The following is a 21,419-nucleotide window of genomic DNA, read 5'->3' as shown; positions in this document are numbered from 1 at the left end:
TTTAATTGAAGGTGGGAGATATTCAAACAAGTGGTCACAACTATCCATTTAGAGAATCATAGAATTAGAATGAGACATTAACTTTACTGCCTAATGCTTTAGTTCTCTCTACAAAATTTCTCACCAATGATAGCTAAGCATAGCAAGGAATGGTAATTCACTGCTCATTTGAATTTTGTACAATTGTAATTGCTTGAAGTTTCTTCTTGCCATTATGCTGAAATATGCCCATCTGTTGTGTTCACATATGGCTCTCAGTTCTCCCATTTGGAACCACACAAGTGAATTCAGGCCAGGCACGGTGGCTCACCCCTGTAATCCCAGCACTTTGGGAGGCCAAGGAGGGCAGATCATGAGGTTAAGAGATCGAGATCATCCTGGCCAACATGGTGAAACCCATCCCTACTAAAAATACAAAAATTAGCTGGGCATGGTGGCACAGGCCTGCAGTCCCAGTTACTTGGGAGGCTGAGGCAGGAGAATCACTTGAACCGGAAGGCCGCTGTTGCAGTGAGCTGAGATCGTGCCACTGCACTCCAGCGGCAACAGAGTAAGACTCAGTCTCAAAAAAAAAAACAAACAAAAACAAACAAAAAAAAAAAACAAATGGAAAACTAAATTCAGCACCTACTTGCTAACTGGTTTTTGAGGGGACATATAGAACCATTCTAGGCCACTGAATAGATTAGAATAAAGAAACTAATAAACGTTTACTATTTTACAATTTGAGTCAAGAAAACAAAAAGGAACCTAGCTGACATAATCATTTTTAAGACCATTTAAATGATGCATAACATCATAGATCCACTAAACTGTTTTTTGTTTTTTTTTGAGGCAGAGGTTCACACTGTCACCTGGGCTGGAGTGCAGTGGCACAATCTTGGCTTACTGAAACATCTGCCTCCCAGGCTCAAGTGATTCTTCTGCCTCAGCCTCCCAAGTAGCTGGGATTGCAGGCGCCTGCCATCATGCCTGGCTAATTTTTTTTTTTTGTATTTTTAGTAGAGACAGGGTTTTACTATGTTTGCCAGGCTGGTCTTGAACCCCTGACCTTGTGATCTGTCCACCTCAGCCTCCCAAAGTGCTGGGATTACAGGTGTGAGACTCCATGCCCAGCCCACTAAATTGTTTTTAATTTATGTCATATTTTTTTCATTTTTTTTTTTTGCAAAGAAAAGCTCAAATAAAAATACAATGAACTTTCAGACAGATAGTTTAAACTTGAAATTTATCTCCAATACACTAAAGATCACGTCAGTAATTAAAACTAAGATTAGAAAAACAATCTCCCATTTTCTTTTAATGAAACGTTATTTGAAATCAAGAGTATTTCACTTTAAAATAATCTAAACATAATAACATTGCCTACTTTCTCTTTTAGGATATAGTTTTACTTTATCAACAAAACAAAAGAAATTGACAGTTGAAATTCTAAGGGAACAAAATAAATGAGGGTCAGCAATTTCTAGATAGCCAATAAATAGATGTTTCTGTAGTCAAACGTATTGTTTTTTGATGTTCATGTTTTTCTTCCCATGTTTCCAAAACAATTTAAATCAATATTAGTAAATATATAACAAAAGTTAAGAAAATTCAATCAGCAGGTTTAAATGTTTTAAAGAGAAACATCCTCTCTCTTAAAGTTTGCTGGTTTATAAATAGTTAAGTGAACAAACTGAATTTATCAAAAGACCATTTATTTGTATTTTTAAAAATAATACTGAAAGACACAGGAAGTTGGGGGAGAGACTTTTAAATGAGAGGATAATCTTAACCATAGAAATGTCAACTTTTTGAAATGAAAAGCAACATGTTCATAAATGAAGCATTTGACTGACAGATGATAATCTGAAAAAAAGCATTGAGAGTTTGATCTTGGCGTCTTTTGTGAAATTTTTACCTTGTAAAAATAATGAATCTACCATGTTGTTTTGAGGTATTTTTGCAATTAAAGTGTTATTTCGTTAATTTTTTTCTGTTTTGTTTAAATACAAATTTTGATAAGATGTCCTTTAAGCATGATAATCTATGGATGAATCAAAAATTAAGGTTTAGACAGAATACAAGGCAAATGAAATCTTTATTTGCTGTAAGACTGATTCTGTCTGGATGAATGCATGTTAGATAAAATAATTCTAAACGGGATATAGTCTCATTGAATACTCTCGTTTAACCAGTATCCTTCGGTAGCTGCAATATATAATGTAAGTAATACCAAATTCAGTTAGTCACTAGTATTCCTATTACATTTTTAACTTACAACATTTTATTTATGAATATTCACTTTTGCAGAATATTTTGGCTTGAGTTCCCTGAACAATAGGTTCTGAGATGGAAACTTGAGTGTCAGAGGTCTATTAGGGAGTTTTCTCGGGAACGCCTCTAAGGAATAAGGGAAAAGAATTAAGCAGAAGAATAAAACTATGATGTACTTGTGAAAGAGTGATCTTAAGTTGAGGCAAAGGGTCCAAGCCTTATTATCCTTCCCATGTTGACCAGTCATTGGATGTAAATTACACCCAGAGGAAGGGATATGCAAGGCAGCCTCTATTGAAGGAAGCTCTTCCTTATTCTCCAAATAAGATGCACCTGTGAGCTTTAATCACTCAACACTCAGTAGCTAAGTGCCTTCATTCTGAAGGTGGTGGGTACACTGTAATGTCCACTATAATTTACAAACTCAAAAATCTTCCTGTGTACTATTGGGATTATGATATCATTAATATTGAAATATAAACCTGAAAACATGTTTTGTCATCATCAAGGTCAACCCTCTCAAAGCAGTAAAGAGGAAGCAATATAGATCATATCCTATAAATCAAACAACTTTAAAAGACATTGAACTAATGGTGCTCAGATGAATTTTAATTTATATGTCTACTTGCCTGCTCAATATCCTCATCTGAATGCCTAAATGGCATAATAAAATACAAGTGAAGTATTGATTTTTTTCCTGCATAACTGCCTCTTCCCCAAGATTCCCTACTTCAGTAAGTCATACAGTCATTCTTCCAGGTGCTCAAGTTAAAATAATCTGATTCACTATATTTTGTTATTTTATGCATATTCAATCCCTTAGGCATCTTATGGGCCCTTCTTTCAAAATACAGCTAGAATCAGACCATTTATACCTTGTTAAACCTTGGCATAAGCCACTATCTCCACTTAGCAGCCTAAATGGTCTCTCTGCTTCTCCCTTGCCTTATAATCTATTTTTCACACATCAGACAGAATTATTATTTTAAATCTAAGAAACATCATGTCACTCCTTTGTTCAAAACCTTCCAAACACTTCATGCCCTCTTCACAGCCCCCCTCACTGTCTCTCTATCTCAATCACCTACCATATTCTCTTCACTCACTCTGCTCTGCTAACTCTAGTCTTCTTGGTGTTCCTCAAACACACCTAACCAAACTCACCTTCTCCCCGACAGCCTCTTCATTTTCTGTTTTCTCTGCCCAAAGTGTGTGCAAAGAGCGAAATATCTGCTTAGATAGGACCCTCGCTTCCCTCAGGTCTCTGTCAAATTTTGCCTGTCAAAGTAGGCTTCCCTGCCCCTCCCAAATCTGTCACTCTTAATCCTCTTTTCCTAACTTATTTAGCTCTGTGGTAATCTTTTCACCCCATTTACTATCCTTTCCCAAAATGAAACTTTGTTGTAATATGGCTGTCAGTATTGATGGGAACTTATTGTGCTAAATAAATACCTAGCACATCTGGCATCTGGCATGGTAGAAGACAAAAAATTAAAGATGATGATGGGGAAAGTAAATTTTGTGGCTTTGCTTAATAAAGGAATGTTCTAACATTGGTGCCATCTGGAAGGGACTGACAAGAAGTAATAAGTTTTCAACTGCCGAAGGTGTCCGCAAGATGTTAGAGAACCACCTGCTGGTCGTTATATTCGTGAAATTAGATTGAAGGTTGAACTAAATGAATTCCAAGGTCTTACCTATCTGGGTTAATGTGATTTTGTTAGAATTTTAAAGATATTTTACTGGTTTATAAATTCGTAAAATATTTGAATTCATTTTCAGGTTTGACTCTACAATTTATCTCAACATGCTTATGGTTTGCCATTAAAATGACTCTTGTAAACAAGACAAAAACTGATTTCTCTTGAAGCATTCATAATGCATATGAGCACTTGATTAGAAATATGGCAACAGGAAATAAATAATCTCTGAGAAGTTCATTACTGAATGATGCTATCATGTTCCAAATAAGCTCAGTGTGAATTTCAGACTGGCTCATTAATCATTAGAAGACAACTCTAATCAGTGGAATGTGACTCTAACTTCACTTTAAAGCAATTGTACTTGATTGAAAATAGCCAATTAAGAAAAAAATACAAATGATTGGCAAGAAGGGGGAAAAAAGACTTTAAATCTTAGACATAATGACTTCATTGATTGCTAAAAATTTAGTTGTTTAAAACTCTCAGATTGTTATAATGACCCTGAATTAATCCTGTGCTATGAAGATTAGAAGAGTAATTTCTAAGTATGGTGAAGAGAGTATTCACTCTTTCCTTCCTAAGAGAACCCCAATCATAATGGGGCTATAATACACTCTTGTAACTGACTAGATCAAAGCCAGCCCTGCTGCAGCTAAGTGACAAGTTTTGCCATATTCTCTCTCTCTCTCTCTCTCTCTCTGAGTGTTTGATTGATAGGATATCATCTGAGAGAGAGAGAGATATATATGCAAACTTCACTGTATAGCATTAAAGAAAAAAATATATTTTTTCTCTTTCCTTCCTCAGTAAGAGACTATCTATAAAACTGTCTATAAAGACTATCTATAAAGCTGTTTTTTACACAGAGTATATCTATCTATAGATCATATCTCTCTATATAGAGATATGATCACATCTCTCTATATATATATCACAGATGATGCAACTGACCATGAGCAGTATTTGAATTGCATAAATATATCCCTATTCCTGAGATAGCAAATCAAGGATAACATAATATTGCTGCTTACTTAGTAGAGTTTTGAACTCATTTAGTATAACTCCAACCTTGTGCCATAGAGCTTGATTGACCTGAACCAGGTCTTACTGTAGCAGAGATGGGGCTAGAATATAAGTTAACTGACTCCGGTTCCTATGCTTTTTCCCTTATACATATTCATCAGTTCATATTCACTAAAAATACAAAAATTAGCCAGACATGTTGGTGTATACCTGTAATCCCAGCTATTCAGGAGGCTGAGGGCAGGAGAATCACTTGAACCCAGGAGGCAGAGTTTTCAGTGAGCTGAGATTGTGCCACTGCACTCCAGGCTGGGAGACAGGGAGACCTCATCTCAAAAAAAAAAAAAAAAAAATTAATAAAGAACTACCAGAGACTGGATAATTTGTAAAGAAAAGAGATTTAAATGACTCACAATTCCACAGGCTATACAGGAAGACTGGCTGGGTGGGGAGGCCTCAGGAAACTTACAATCATGGAGGAAGGTGAAGAGAAAGCAGGCACATCTTACATGGTGGAAGAGCAGGAGAAAGAGAATGAGGGAGGAGGTGCTACACACTTTTAAACAACCAGATCTCATGAGACCTCACTCACTATTACAAGAACAGCAAGGGAAAAATCTGTCCCCATGATCCAATCACCTCCCACCAGGCTCTCTTCCAACACTGGGGATCAAAATTTGATATATTTGTGTGGGAACACAAATCCAAACCATATCAACCTACTATGGACCCATAGAAACTGCAAATAAAAAAATTAAAAAAATTTTTAAAGATGGGGAATAACCACAGATACAAAGAAAATTTAAATAATCAAAATTGACTACTTGATTAAACTACACCGAAATATATTTTAAAACATTACTTTTCTGGGAAGATACACATTACCAAAATTGACCTCTACATTTCCATAAACCAATCCAATAAACAGAAGATATTTCAAAGAGCTATCCTTTTAAAAATTTTGGTACATGTTTTTTTACACAGACCTCCCTGGAGTGGAAATTCTGACTTGAGCAAGGCAAGTGGGTGTGGAGGTCAGCAAACTGAATTGGTGTGACACTGAATTTCCTGGTTAATACATTGCCAAATGACAAAATAAAACCTACATAGAGATTAGCTCTATTCTAAAGCTCTGCTCAGTTTCTTTAGAGATTTGTCTAGAGTTTATTTTATGGGAGTAAATTTTGGTAACAGCTCACTATGAACAAAAGCTACCTCGAGTTTCTGTTTACTTTGTTCTTCCAACTGTGATTTTTCATCCTCCTCCTGTTTTGCAGAAATTTAGTGAAATTTCCCTTTCATGATGACGTCTTCCCATATCTTAACCTCTACAATTCTTTTTTTCTATTATGAGTTTATTCTTAATCATACATCTTACCTTTATTTTAAGTGAAGTCTTAGCAGGCATCGGGGACAAATGCATGTTCCTGGTCTGCAAGAATTTTTGACAGCAAGAATTTTTATCGCTGTTCAGAAAATATTGGGATGTACACATTGAAATATAAGTAAAGCATATATATGTGCTTTTTTAAAGGCCAAAATTATTCCATGGATAAAGCATGTATTTTTTAAAAAGCAATTTCTGTTAAGCATTTTACTAAGATAGATAATATTTACAATTATGTATAAATCTAGGTGCACAAGAGTTTCAAATTGTGGTAACATAGTCATCATATCTGTTTAATGTCCGTATAACCAATATTAAGATAGTTTATTACATATTATTGATAATAGTAAAGATAGTTTAGAAACATAAAAGTTTACTTGACCAAAATATGAACATTTATGTAAATATCACCTACACATAAATCATCTCTTATTTTAAAAAAGGCTAATTGTCTTATCAAAAATATACTTCTCTTTTCACAACTTTCTACCTTTTCTTACTACCAAGAAATTCTCATCTCTCCTTTGCATCCCCACCACCAAAATAAAAGGATTGGATGATAAATGATTTTTAAAGATAGACTTAGATTCCACTTATCTCTATCCTAATACTCATAAACTAGCAAATAAGCAACCCATCCTTTAAAAATTCTAGTGTTCTCATATTTTGTATTAAATCAAATTCCATATTCACATATACAATCTATGATTCAAGGCATATCTATATAATCTAACTATGAGAGATTTAATTTTCTGATTTTAAAATCCAGCTTCAGAAATTCAGCATCTCCAGAATCAAAGTATTACAAAATAAATGCTAGGAGAAGATCAATTTTTAATAAAATTTTCAGTAAACTACCTTGAAAGACATCACTTGCTTTAAGATATATAGGAAGATTCCTAAATAAATATTCTCAATTCTTTCATAAATTGATTATAAAATTCACACAAAATGTAATTGTATATTTCTAAAATTTACACATATTAATCTCGATGTTTACTACAAATAAACTCAAGTGAACAAGTTTTAAAATATGTGGTACATCAATTTCGTATTAACTAGATTAATATATTTTAATATATTCTGGCTGTGCATTTAATAAATAAAAGGAAGATATATTATCATGTTGATTCCCTAATAATGCAACATCAAAGCAATTGTTTTTTAAAATATAACTGTGAAGGATAATTTCAAACTTAACCCGTTTGAATTGTCAAAATTAGCAGGTATTTGTTTTGAAATGTAACAGGATTTTAATAAATTTAATTAGAAACAATTTGGTTAATTTAGTGGAAGAATAGCAAAACAAATCATTTAACATTCTCTCATCTTCCCTTTTCTATGTCATCACTCATATTGTCATGTTAAAATGAAGTTTATCCCTGAATTACTTACTTCTGCTGTCTTGTTCAGAAGCCTTATGTAACTTCTGAATCCCATGATCACTGTCAACTCTAAGTAGCCCTTTTCATCTTCCTATGACTTGTGGGGGCAACAATGAGTGAGAAACACTGTTTTATTCACTGCTCCATGGCAGATGGTAGTAACTTAAACATTTTTGATAAATAAAAAATTAAATGAAAAATATAACAGCTATAGTGTAAGCATGCTAGACTTAAGATAAATATTACTTTTTCCACACATTTGACATAAAAATAAAGATAACAAAAGCTATTATTCATAGTTTGTGAGGTGTTCATTTGTGGTAGAATTCTTCCTACACTTTGTTCAACTTGTTATTTTCCATCTCTTGCTAACACTTGACTCTTTCTTGACATGCTTCTTATTTTGTTGACTTTGTCATTCGGCAGAGAAAATACAGCTCAGCATCCATCTTTTGAATTGTGCAGAGAGGAAAAATACTCTGGGCCAACATAGACAATCATAGTTTTTCTTTTATTTAGAAACAAGGCAACCTGATATTAAAATCCTGAGAAAGAATTGGAAATTAGAGTTGAGGGATAGCAGAGATACTAGGAAATTGAGAAAACTGACAGCAAATCGAGGCAAGAAAAATGAGACACACTGGTTGGGAAACTAGAACACATTGCAAAATCACCTCAAGAGTAATGTGCTGCTGACCATTTTGGCATTGAAACTGAGAACAGGATGTAGAGAGCAACAGATGGATAAAATGCTCCATTCAACGCCTGGGAACATCTCGGTTGACCAGTAGTTTCTCTTCTGGGAAAATGGAAACGGAAGTAAAACTTAGCTTAGACAATCACTGTGCCTATAAATTAGTAGAGGTCTTGTTTACTGGCTTAGCCACAGGAAAAAGAAACTTTATCAGGTAAGTCATTGAATATCTCATCCAATTCCTTAAGTTTTAGGAGAGAAAGCAATGGTACAAGGCAGTCAAGTAACAACTTGCTCAAGTTAAATAAAACTAAAATGCAGACCTATGGACTTCTAGAGAGATGGCCTTTCCAAGACTTATTTGACAGTGAATCATTTAAAAATGATTATTTAGACTTAAAGCTTCAAAAGCATTACAGCAGGCAAAAACAAAGGCAGCCATGAAAACTTGCCCGTGAAGGGAGTGCAGATCGAAGACCTGGGAGGGTTTTGGGTAGAATTCTGATAGTGGTAGTAGAGTGAAGTCATAAACCTCACAAATAAAAGTTACACAACATTTAAACATACTATTAAAAAAAATAACTATTTAGAAGTCGTAGGAAGTATATCAAGTACAAACAAAAGCCAGAGGAAATTTTATGCTTAAAAAACTGTGTTTACAAAGGTTGGGAAATGACTGGATATTCTCGTTAAGGACACCTATAAAAAAGAGAAAAAGCCACCTAACCAGGTCAAAGATGCAGGGAAATAACTCAGTGCTCGGGGAGTAGCTGAATATTTGAAAGGGAAATCCTGTGAGCAACAGAAATACAGAAGGGGTGAGAACCAAAATCTGCATGTTAAGTTCTGCAGAAATCTCTAACTGGGCAGTAAATTACAAATGTGCAAAGCAGAGCCCTGTGTGTCTGGCAAATATAGACCAACGAATCATATAGATTTTAGAGACATATTCACCAGGGGAGATTGTGAGTTTGCTGCTTTGTTTTTTATTTATTTTTTTAGCTAGGTGTATTTCCCAACTCATACTTCAACCTAGCAAGGAAAACCTAAACATTTACTAGTTTGAAATAGCACAGAAAAGAGCCTGAAGCTAGTAGAGCATCTGTAAATTTAAGGGGAACTCTCCAGCAGTAGAGTAACCATGATGTGTGAGCTTAACAATGTAAAAATACATTTTGCCTGAGTCTTCAGCTGATTGCCATGCAGTCACAGTGGAGATTCTTAGTGGACAAGGCTAAGAAAAGCAGCAGCTGGATGCTCTGAGCAATAAGCAGTTATCAGCTGCTGCATTCCACAGGAAACAGTGAGGATACAGTTTGAATCCAGGAAAATTAGCCAACTATTTTAAAGAAAAATACCCAGAAGAACACTAGAGAGTCCAGAGTTGCTACAGTATATTATTTATAATGTTCAGTATCCAAATATTGGCTAGACATGCAAAGAAAGAAGAAAGTGGGATCTATAATCCAGAAAGACGGCAGTCAGTGGGAACTTAGAACCCTAAACTGACAAATACAAAGAACATTTTACTTGAGTACACTTGGAACAGTCACCAACATAGATCATATGCTAGGCCGTGAACAAGTCTCAATGAACTCAAAATGACTGAACTATTATTACAGAGTTATTCTCTGACTGACATCTGGTTTATCTCAGGGATTCTATCTGTTGATCTGTTGGTGGTTTTTCACTTGAGAGTTTCTCAGGGTGTCCTGGCTCTTTGTATGGTGAGTATTTGGGGATTATATCCTGGACATTTTGATAGTATGTTGTAAGGCTCCAAGTCCTATGACAATAAACTGGAGAATGTTGGCTTTTCTGCTCTTGTTGTGGCTATTTCAGCAGGCAATTAACCTAGTTAGGTTCAAGCTGGGAGTTCTGTCTTAGCTTCCATGGGGAGCGTTCCAATGTCAATTGAGTTTTAAAAGCCATTGCTATGCTGCTCTTGGTCTATCTCACATATGAACAGCCCAGGACTTTTGTCAGTTCATATATAGAATTAAGGCATCCCTATTTTCCCTGTCTCCTTTCTGCAAGTTTTCCCCTATTTTCTGACTTCCCCCAGGGCTCCTTTTTCCTAGTTCCCTGTCTTGAAAGATGTTCTTTGTTTTGTTTTTTGGCATTTTAGCCACTTTTGTTGCTGCATAGTTATGCGCAATTTAGGCTGCCATTGAAGCAAGAGTAGCCCCTTTCCTGTTCTTTCAGCCAGAAAGACTATTTCTGAAATTTGCTACCTGAACCAATTGCCCGGAAGCTGAAGCTGCCCTTGGACCAAATCACAAAGATAAAAGAGGAGAGAATTCACTGGGAAACGCACTCAATAAAGATTGTCTATCGAATTTCGTCTTTCCCAATTCATTTATTAGCTTTCAGAGTAGTTGCTTGTTTGTTTATCTTGGGTATTTTGTCCAGGGTGTTTGGTTGTAGCCAATGGGAAAGATAGCTGTAATATTCTTATTCTATTTTGTTCACTGCCAGAATCTGTGGGTAATTTTGTTCATCATCTTCCCCCTTTTACCAGATTTGTTACAATGAGCACAAACATTATTTATGTATTTAGGAATAAATACAAAATGATAAAAATGGCCTTTGCAAAAAACACTTCTATAGAATTTTGGCTCAGCATAACTGAAAGAAATAATTTAGTGACTTGTGTATATTTACTGTTGTTTTCATATGCTTGTTGCCAGTGTGAAAATTTTCAGAATCGAAATGAAGTCACTAATATTAAGAAATTCCTGCTTGTATACCTGATAAAGAAAAAGATTCCACAAAGGCCATTACAATCTTACATATTTATATATATGTAGAAGAAGTATACTTTAAATATACTTAAAGAAATATATATACATATATATACTTCAGCAAGAACATCTATTCAGCAACTGCCTGCCCAGCCTTGGACTGGTGTCACCCTTGTTATTGATCTTTGTCACCAAGGGTAATTATTTCAAAATAATTATGTACTCCTCTTCATTTTCTTCTTTAGAAAGATTTGTTTTCCTTTACTTACTTGAATAAGCACAAAGTTTGCTGTAGCATGTATATTCCCATTGCAACACTCTATTTCCAAATAAACATAATATTTATTTATTTAGAGACAAAGTCTCACTCTGTCACCCATGCTGGAGTGCAGTAGCACCATCTCGGCTAACTGCAACCTCCACCTCCCAGGCTCAAGTGATTCTCCTGCCCTAGCCTCCGAAGTAGCTGGGACTACAGGTGTATGTGCTGCCACACCTGGCCAATTTTTCATATGTTTAGTAGAGATGGGATTTCACCATGTTGGCCAGGCTGGTCTCGAACTCTTGACTTCATGTGATCCGCCTACCTCAGCCTCCCAAAGTGCTAGGATTGCAGGCGTGAGCCACTGTATCTGGCCGAACATAATTTCTTTTTAGAGTCTGTTTGTAATTTAGGTTGACACCAAAACCTGTGTCTTGCTCATCTTTTCTTCTGTCCACCAAATTTAGCACTTGCATATAACGCTTAGTGAATGTTAAATTTCACTGGGTAGATTGTTTTCTCTGTTGTCGTCTCAAGCTTCCTCTGTTACCATAAAGAAGCTCTGTCTTCTCTGGCTACTCGCTGTAATGGTTGACTGTGTACTTTTCCCTACACTCTTTTTAAAGCTTTTTTTTTTTTTTTAGCAAGAATAGAGCAATATTCATATTGTGACTAATCCTTCTAAAGGAACTTCCCCAAGAGAAGAGATTATGCCAAAACTTTGAAAAAATAAATTATCAGTGTCCATGGACATATGAAATTGAAGATATTAATGGTAGTAAATTTTAACCTACTGAATGAATTATGCAGTATAATTAGTCCTGTATTATGTATTTGACTCATATTTAGAAAGTATTTGACTGAAAATACTTCTAAAAACAATAAGCATAAATGCCTGTTAGGATGAATTGTAGCACTTGGTTCTTGTTTTTTCTTGGTCTTGTTTACATAAAAACCACCATAATTTATAAATTATGTTCTAAAGTCAGAAATTATAAATTATTCTAAAACTTGCCAATATTATATAGAATTTAAGATAGTTGCCTCCTATCATAAGCACTCATACTATTTTAATGAAATTGGTTTTTAAAATATATAATTAATATTGAAATTATAAATAATTTTTCAGATGAATAATGATCTCATATTCCATAATCCTAACACAATTATTAACATATCGTATTTTCTAGCAATCATTTTTTCCTGGTCATCTCTTTTTCATTTAACCTTAACCAGTCTGTCTATATACAATTTATGTCACACTTTTCTCTTTTTTTCCTAATCCTTACCATGACACCACATTATCCTCATAACCTTAATTTTAATTAGTACCTAATATGCCAAGAAAAGATGGCACCATGACTATTGCAAAGAATTTTCTTGTTGGTTAGATTGCTATCAATTATCTAACAGAGTGCTTGGTATGTAACAGGGGCTTAATATGTAGTTGGTATTTTTGTGTTTGGTTTCCAAGATTTGATGGCTATATAGTGTGTCAAATGTCTCCAGATGGTTTGCTAGGTTCTATTAGTCTTGAAAGTCACTAAAATATGTAAGTCTTCCAAAGATTTTTAGTTGGAACAAAATAATCCATTTTAAAACTTTTACAAGTACTCACACATTGGAAACTTTCCAGTGTGGACTAAATTACTCTTAGTGAATCTCTGGACAATTTCATGTCTTCCAAAATCTCTGTACCTTGACTGCATTCATTGTGTAAATTCCTGAAATAGGCTTAAATAATTGATTGGGGAAAAGAATAAAAAGCCTCATACCATTAACAAGATTGGATTCTGACTCCCGCAAGTCTAATTATCCCCCTGCAAAGTACTCTTCTCTATTCTTTAGCTCCTGTCTCTTAAAACAATTAGCTACAGTCTTGATTTTTGTTTCTGTTCATTATCTGTAGGCTCTAACTTCAAAGTGGCTACAGCTAGTGGATTTTTGTGCTTTAATCTAGTATTATTATTGGCACAATTATATTAATATTTCTTTCAAAGTTAATTTGTTTTGTAGACTCCATTATAGTATGAATTGTTCCTTATTTCATGATTTTGTTTAAGGAGATTCCCAGTGAAACACATTTCTATTTTGACATTCTTTTGGCTTCTGCAAGTGGATTATAAGCCATTTGGTCTTTCTCAGGTAATCATAACTTTTCTCTTGGTATAACGAAAGTTAATGCATTTCTTACCTTCAATAACAGTGTAATTTCTAAAATGTGCCACAAAAGAATTACCTTGCCTTCATTCACTTAGAAATGGTGGGATGAAAATTTGGGGTAAGTGGAGAAAAAAAGTGTGTTAACTAGAAATATTTGAGGCAACCTCTTTTTTTAATGACATGAAGATTTTATCATTTAAAAATGTTTTGCACTGCCTCTATTGAATATTGATTATAATATTGTTTGGGTTTTTTCATTTTAAAATTAAATTAAAATTTTTGTTTTTTAGAGGCAGAGATTTGCTCTATTGCCCAGGCTGGAGTGCAGTGGGGTGATCATATTTCACTGCAACCTTCACCTTCTGGGCTTGAGAGATCCTCTGCCGAAGCCTCCTGAGTAGCTGGGACTACAGGTGTGCACCCCCAAGCCCGGCTAATTAAAAAAAAAAAAAATTAAGAGATGTGGTCTTATTGTGTTGCATTGGCTGGAATCTAACTCTTGGCCTCAAGCGATTCTCCTGCTTTGGCCTCCTAAAGTGCTAGGATTATAGGCATGAGTCACTGCATATGCCTTGTTTGGGTTTTAATAATCCAGTTCTCAGCTAATTAAAATGGCGGTGCTCATTCTCACTCAGGCTATTTGGTGTATCTGTTCCTACTGTGATGGAAAAATCATCTGGAGGACATAACCCTTAGTAACCTTTAACGAGACCTCAAACTATAATCTGTCAGAATAATTTCCTGAATGTAATGCTTCCTTGTGCTTCTGCTGAACATTGATATAGCAATGAGATGTTAACCACTCCTAAGGGAGCTGGTTGAATTTTATTATATTTTAGAAGGAACAATTATTTCTCTAAGAGATCATGATTTAATTACGATAGTGTATCCAAGGACCTCAACCTCAGAGCCTTCTCTAGAAATAGAATGACCCAACAAAGCCGCTTCTGAAACTTCATGTTTTCTTTCATTCCTTTCTTTTTTTGCTTTGTCTTTTTTTGACATGGAGTTTTGGTCTTGTCACCCAGGCTGGAGTGCAGTGGCATGATCTCGGCTCACTGCAACTTCTGCCTCCCAGGTTCAAGCAATTCTCCTGTCTCAGCCTCCCAAGTAGCTGGGATTATGGGTGTCCACCACCACGTCTGGCCAATTTTTTTGTTTGTTTGTTTTCAGTGGAGACAGGGTTTCACCAAGTTTGCCAGGCTGTTCTCAAACTTCTGACCTCAGGCGAGGTCACTATTCTTCAGAAGAGGGGAAGCGGGACTACTGGGTGATCCTTCTTTCCCAGCGGGATTTTGGCTTCTAGGTTCGTGTTGACAAAGTCTTCCCTTATTTTCTTTGCTTGAGTTCTATTGTTGGGAACGTGCCCAGTGTTGTAAATGTATATTGCCCACAGTTCTTGCAAATGGTTAAAAAGAAAAAAAAAAAAAAAAAGCCGGGCATGGTGGCTCATGCCTGTAATCCCAGCACTTTGGGAGGTTGAGGTGGGTGGATCACCTGAGGTCAGAAGTTTGAGACCAGCCTGATCATTATGGTGAAATTCTGTCTCTGCTAAAAATACAAAAATTAGCCAAACATAGTGGCACACACCTGTACTCCCAGCTACTTGGGAGGCTAAGGCAGGAGAATCTCTAGAACCTGGGAGGGAGAGATTGTAGTGAGTCAAGATTACACTCCAGCCTGGGGGACAGAGCGAGACTCCATCTAAAATAAATAAATAAATAAATAAAATTTTTAAAAAAGTATACAGGAACAAGATGATAGGAAACTAGCCCCATTGTTACTGGATTGAAGGTTTTTCTCAAATTTTGCTCTTTAAACCTGTCTCTCTCTTATATACTCTTGAACCTGAATTGGTCCTTCATTAATAACATGTGAACATAATATAAACAAACCAGCATGACACACAGAAGGGACAACTGTTTGAAATGGCTGTTTTGACATGTTCTCTTTCCTAAGCAATAGAGCAGTTTTCATACAAACATAAAACCTTAGTGAGTTACTGGTAGAAAAAAAATTAATCAATTCACTTATTTCCCAATTAAAATCTGAGTACCTCTACTCAATGCCAACTTTTTAAATGTTTATTATTCCTAATGAGCTAAAATAGCTATTAATAATAGCTAACATTTTGAGGATTTACTATGTGCCACACACCGCACTAAGTCATTTATTTCTTCTGTGTATTCTTAGTACCTTGTGACAGAACTCAACTCTATCGTTGTAAGAATTTCTTTAGGGCGTCTAGACTGTTCTACTTCTTTGATACCCAGTAAATGCTAAATATAATTTCTTGTATAAACACATTGAAATTCTTCAAGCCAAAAAAACACTTTATTCTGGGAAGAAATTCAGAGACAGGAATAGATAGTGAATATACTTTTTGGAGCAAGAGGAAGAATAAATGCAGGTAATTAATGTATAACCAGAACAAATAAAAATCTCAAAGAAATGGGAGAATACTGCAGAAGACATCCATGTCTATTTCTTAACCTATAACAATATATTTCTTAAGAAAATATCCCCCAAAAGAATGGAATTCTCCAGAATGCCTTTTCACAATAATCTGCACTGTACTCCGGTCATCTTCATGGTAAGGCCTCAGGTTTGGAGGAATTTCTAGATTACATCAAACGCCAACACTGACATCTGCTGGAAATGCACATTGCCCAAGTTTCTGCAGTTGGTTAAGTAGATAAAAAGTGCAAAGGAACAAGAAGAAACATTTCTTTTATTGAGACTATAATCTTAGCAAACAAATTTTTAGAGATAAACATGGCCACAGGTTTTTTACTATAAATTACTAATTGTTATATACAGAAGCCTTAGCATGTGGTCCAAATAAGTGTATTTGATATTTTTAAAGGAAAACATTATACATATCTCTGAATGATTTAATTTCACCCCATGTTTCATAAACAGCATGGTTATTGTTCTCTGGATTATAGAAAAAATTAAGTTAGTTGGAGGCCTCAGTTTTAATGGATATGGAGAATACAGTTTTGACAAATGATTTGTTGCTGTGATTTGTATTATTCTGTCCATTCTTCTAAGTTTACTTTCTGCTGTCTCACAAATTAGGTATTTGAGGAATAGTCAAATTGAAGAAAAATACACTTTCCTACACTTGGTTACATATAAATTTTAAGTATAATCTAATATAAAATATTCCTTTCTACAGTAATCTTTCATTTAATGAAACTTTTCAGTAAAATTCTGCAACTTAGATAATTATTTTGTTTCATTTTTGTCAGAAAAAAATAGTATATTTTCAAAGGATATCTGTAAAATTTACCTCCTAGTTTCCTAGCGTAAGTCTTACATGTTAGGAAATATTAATATTTTCTTTTGAATTTATTTCACAAGTTATTGTTTTGGGGAAAATATTTTATCTTTTAAAAAAGTAAACTGTAAAATATAGCAAGTAAATAGAAAAAGTATACCGTATAGAAATGTGCAGCTTAATGTATTATGGAAAGGTCGGCACTCATGTAACCATCACTCAGATAAAGAAATATAACATTGCCAACATGCTTCAAAAAACCCTCATTGCCCCTTCGGTATTACACTCCACATCTTTGCTCCTTTTTACAGTTTAACCCCTGAGTACACATTTTTAAATACTATAGTTTAGTTTTGCATTTTGCTCTGATTTGTATGCACATAAAACCATTTTTTGAACAAACGTATTACTGATGAACTTTGGGGTTGTTTGTGATAAGTCTAATGCTTTAATAAGCATTTTCGTTTAAGTCTTTTGGTGCATATGCAGGCATTTCTGTTGGATATAAATCTGAGAATGGATTTGCTAGCTCATAAGCCATAGGTCTTCAACTTCAACAACACCAAAAAATTTTATAATGTGGTTTTACCAATTTGAACTCTACCCAGCAGTATATAGCATTTCATTTACTTCACATCTTTGCTAACACCTGATATTGTTACTTTCTCATCTTGGCAATTGAGGTGGAGTGAGTAGAGGCATTTCATTTGGTTTTTAACTTGTGTTGAATATACTCTTTTATAAAGTACCTGCATAAGCCCCTTGCCCCTTTTCCTAATGGGGTGTCAGGTTTTGTTTTGTTTTTTTTTTTGTTTTACTTTTTTTTTATTGCATTTTAGGTTTTGGGGTACATTTGAAGAACATGCAAGATAGTTGCATAGGTACCCACATGGCAGTGTGATTTGCTGCCTTCCTCCCCTTCACCTATATCTGGAATTTCTCCCCATGCTCTCTCTCCACAACTCCCCACCCCCCACTGTCCCTCCCCCATTTCCCCCCAACAGACCCCAGTGTGTAGTGCTCCCCTCCCTGTGTCCATGTGGTGTCATTGTTCAGCACCCGCCTATGAGTGAGAACATGTGGTGCTTGATCTTCTGCTCTTCTGTCAGTTTGCTGAGAATGATGGTTTCCAGGTTCATCCATGTCCCTACAAAGGACACGAACTCATCGTTTTTGATGGCTGCATAATATTCCATGGTGTATATGTGCCACATTTTCCCTGTCCAGTCTATCATCGATGGGCATTTGGGTTGGTTCCAGGTCTTTGCTATTGTAAACAGTGCTGCAATGAACATTCGTGTGCATGTGTCCTTATGGTAGAATGATTTATAATCCCTTGGATATATACCCAGTAATGGGATTGCTGGGTCAAGTGGAATTTCTATTTCTAGGTCCTTAAGGAATCGCCACACTGTCTTCCACAATGGTTGAACTAATTTACATTCCCACCAACAATGTAAAAGCGTTCCTATTTCTCCACATCCTCTCCAGCATCTGTTGTCTCTAGATTTTTTAATGATCACCATTCGAACTGGTGTGAGATGGTATCTCAATGTACTTTTGATTTGTATTTCTCTAATGACCAATGATGATGAGCATTTTTTCATGTTTGTTGGCCTCATGTATGTCTTCTTTTGTGAAGTGTCTGTTCATATCCTTCACCCACTTTTGAATGGGCTTGTTAGTTTTTTTCTTGTAAACCTGTTTTAGTTCTTTGTAAATTCTGGATATCAGCCCTTTGTTGGATGGGTAGACTGCAAAAATTATTTCCCATTCTGTTGGTTGCCGATTCACTCTAATGACTGTTTCTCTTGCCATGCAGAAGCTGTGGAGTTTGATTAGGTCCCATTTGTCTATTTTGGCTTTTGTTGCCAGTGCTTTTGGTGTTTTGGTCATGAAGTACTTGCCTATGCCTATGTCCTGAATGGTTTTGCCTAGACCTTCTTCTAGAGTTTTTATGGTGTTAGGTCTTATGTTTAAGTCTTTAATCTATCTGGAGTTAATTTTAGTGTAAGGTGTCAGGAAGGAATCCAGTTTCTGCTTTCTGCACATGGCTAGCCAGTTTTCCCAACACAATTTATTAAACAGGGAATCCTTTCCCCATTGCTTGTTTTTGTCAGGTTTGTCAAAGATCGGATGGTTGTAGATATGTTGTGTTGCCTCCGAGGCCTCTGTTCTGTTCCATTGGTCTATATCTCTGTTTTGGTACCAGTACCATACTGTTTTTGATTACTGTAACCTTGTAGTGTAGTTTGAAGTCTGGTAGTGTGATGCCTCCCGTTTGTTCTTTTTGCTTAGAATTGACTTGGCTATGCGGGCTCTCTGTTCCATATGAAGTTTAAGGTGTTTTTTTCCAGTTCTTTGAAGAAGGTCATTGGTAGCTTCATGGGGAGCGTTGAATCTGTAAATTACTTTGGGTAGTATGGCCATTTTCATGATACTGATTCTTCCTAACCATGAACATGGAATGTTTCTCCTTCTGTTTGTGTCCTCTCTTATTTTGTTGAGCAGTGGTTTGTAGTTCTCATTGAAGAGGTCCTTTACGTTCCTTGTTAGTTGTATTCCTAGGTATTTTATTCTCTTTGTAGCAATTGTGAATGGCAGTTCATTCTTGATTTGGCTCTAAGTCTGTTATTGGTGTATAGGAGTGCTTGTGATTTTTGCACATTGATTTTGTATCCTGAGACTTTGCTGAAGTTGCTTATCAGTTTCAGGAGATTTTGGGCTGAGACGATGGGGTCTTCTAGATATACAATCATGTCATCTGCAAATAGAGACAATTTGACTTCCTCCTTTCCTATTTGAATACCCTTTATTTCTTTTTCTTGCCTGATTGCTCTGGCTAGAACTTCCAGTACTATATTGCATAGGAGTGGTAAGAGAGGGCATCCTTGTCTAGTGCCAGATTTCAAAGGGAATGCTTCCAGTTTTTGCCCATTCAGTATGATATTCGCTGTTGGTTTGTTGTAAATAGCTTTTATTATTTTGAGATACGTTCCATCAATACCCAGTTTATTGAGGGTTTTTAGCATAAAAGGCTGTTGAATTTTGTCAAAGGCCTTCTCTGCATCAATTGAGATAATCACATGGTTTTTGTCTTTGGTTCTGTTTATGTGGTGAAGTGCGTTTATGGACTTGCATATGTTGAACCAGCCTTGCATCTCTGGGATGAATCCTACTTGATCGTGGCAGATAAGCTTTTTGATGTGCTGTTGCAATCGGCTTGCCAGTATTTTATTGAAGATTTTTGTGTCTATGTTCATCATGGATATTGGCCTGAAGTTTTCTTTTCTTGTTGAGTCTCTGCCAGGTTTTGGTATCAGGTTGATATTGGTCTCATAAAATGATTTGGGAAGGATTCCCTCTTTTTGGATTATTTGGAATAGTTTCAGAAGGAATGGTACCAGCTCCTCTTTGTATGTCTGGTAGAATTCGGCTGTGAACCCATCTGTACCTGGGCTTTTTTTGGGTGGTAGGTTCTTAATTGCTGCCCCAACTTCAGACCTTGTTATTGACCTATTCAGGGTTTTGACTTCTTCCTGGTTTAGGCTTGGGAGGAGGCAAGTGTCCAGGAATTTATCCATTTCTTCCAGGTTTACTAGTTTATGTGCAGAGTTGTTTGTAATAATCTCTGATGGTGGTTTGAATTTCTGTGGAATCTGTGGTGATATCCCCTTTATCGTTTTTTATTGCATCTATTTGGTTATTCTCTATTTTCTTTTTTATTAATCTGGCTAGTGGTCTATTTTGTTGATCTTTTTGAAAAACCAGCTCCTGGATTTATTGATTTTTTGAAGGGTTTTTTGTGTCTCTATCTCCTTCAGTTCTGCTCTGATCTTAGTTATTTCTTGTCTTCTGCTAGATTTTGAGTTTTTTGATATTGCTCCTCTAGCTCTTTCAATTTTGATGATAGGGTGTCAATTTTTGATCTCTTCTTCCTTCTCATGTGGGTACTTATTGCTATATATTTTCCTCTAGAGACTGCTTTAAATGTGTCCCAGAGATTCTGGTATGTTTTGTCTTTGTTCTTGTTGGTTTTGAAGAACATCTTTATTTCTGCCTTCATTTCATTGTTTATCCAGTCAACATTGAAGAGCCAGTTGTTCAGTTTCCATGAAGCTGTGCGGTTCTGAGTTAGTTTCTGCATTCTGAGTTCTAACTTGATTGCACTGTGGTCTGAGAGACTGTTTGTTATGATTTTCATTCTTTTGCTGAGGAGTGATTTGCTTCCAAATACGTGGTCAATTTTAGAGTAGGTGTGACGTGGTGTTGACAAGAATGTATATTCTGTGGATTTGGGGTGGAGAGTTCTGTAAACGTCTTTTGGGTTTGCTTGTTCCAGGTCTGAGTTCAAGTCCTGGATATCCTTGTTAATTTTCTGTCTTGTAGATCTGTCTAATGTTGACAACGGTGTGTTAAAGTCTCCCACTATTATTGTGTGGGAGTCTAAGTCTCTTTGTAAGTCATTAAGAATTTGCCTTATGAATCTGAGTGCTCCTGTATTGGGTGCATATATATT

The sequence above is a fragment of the Cebus imitator genome, unplaced genomic scaffold (genome assembly GCF_001604975.1).
Source record: "Cebus imitator isolate Cc_AM_T3 unplaced genomic scaffold, Cebus_imitator-1.0 Scaffold25, whole genome shotgun sequence".
NCBI classification, from domain to species: Eukaryota; Metazoa; Chordata; class Mammalia; order Primates; family Cebidae; genus Cebus; species Cebus imitator.
Note: the sequence above shows the minus strand (reverse complement) of the source record.